The sequence below is a fragment of the Egretta garzetta genome, unplaced genomic scaffold (assembly GCF_000687185.1).
Source record: "Egretta garzetta isolate BGI_Z169 unplaced genomic scaffold, ASM68718v1 scaffold298, whole genome shotgun sequence".
In the NCBI taxonomy this organism is placed as follows: Eukaryota; Metazoa; Chordata; class Aves; order Pelecaniformes; family Ardeidae; genus Egretta; species Egretta garzetta.
This window is the reverse complement of record NW_009260478.1, coordinates 1,284,350-1,285,634: the sequence shown is the minus strand read 5'-3', so window position 1 is coordinate 1,285,634 and position 1,285 is coordinate 1,284,350.

Genomic DNA, 1,285 nt, shown 5'->3' with positions numbered 1-1,285 from the left:
AACAGTTATTAGTTAAGCCAATATTTTGTGACTCTGACAACAAATTATTGGAAAGTTAAAAAAATAGAAACAGCAAATACTGCTAAAAATATCGGTTCACTCTAGTTTTAAAATTTGATTTTAGCAGCTGTGCAATTTGTACTAGTTCTCTGCTAATAACCCAGTGAATAATTTACTGGCAGCAAGCTCCAGATGAATTAAATATCACAAGATGTCTGCAAAATTACTCAAATTGGAAATAAGAAGTGTTAGTATTGAAAATATGCAAGATTAAAAATTACAATGACAGAGCCAGAGCATGAGAAAGTTGTGCCTGATGATTTCAGTAGCAGCTTGTGTTTCAAGTACATCCAACAAATCCATCACAAGTTACTTACAGAAATTATTCAGCAATAAACTTAGAAAAAATTAAAGCAGAGCATGTTCATAGATAACTCACTAATAAATATTCTAAGTTCCAAAGACTTGTTAGAAATGGGAAACGTAAATTTCCCTGAATACTGTAATAATTGATAAAGGCATAATGTTAAGCTTTTCTATATTCTTCCATTTGAGGTTTCCAGTATAAAACTTTCTTTCAGTATTCCTGTAACCCTCCTAAAATGAATACTCTTTTAATAAGTACTTTTAGTATATTTGCATAACTACTGAGATGAAGTATTTCTTCATCTCAGGATGGTCGTATCGATTCAATGTACTTATAATCCAACCATACAATTACCCTGAACTAAATATAAGCAAGGATGAAAGAGCCCTCCCTCAATCATGTTTAAACTGGCTCAAATATCACCATATTGTTCAATTCTATTTTCTTCTTTCCTTGAGAGTTTTAAGTTTTAATGCCTGAAGTGTGTAGACTTAAGACTTTTGTTTTGTATAATTGCATTCATATTTATTTGAATATATTCTGAAGTTTTTGGAATAAGATCCATTTGTGTCAACATTTTGGTTCTGTCATATGTAACTGAGACAAAAATTCAAAGGTAAACTTCCTAGAAGAAAAGAATCTTAAAGTGAGAAAGTCTGGTATTTTTTCAAGTGTCCTGGTTTCGGCTGGGATAGAGTTAATTTTCTTCAGAGTAGCTAGCATAGTGCTGTGTTTTGGATTTAGTACCAGAAGAATGTTGATAACACACTGATGTTTTCAGCTGTTGCCAAGTAGTGCTCAGACTACTCAAGGACTTTTTGAGCTTCTCCTGCTCGGCCAGGTGCATAACAAGCTGGGAGGGAGCACAGCTAGCACAGCTAACCCAAACTGACCAAAGAGCTATTCCATACCATATAA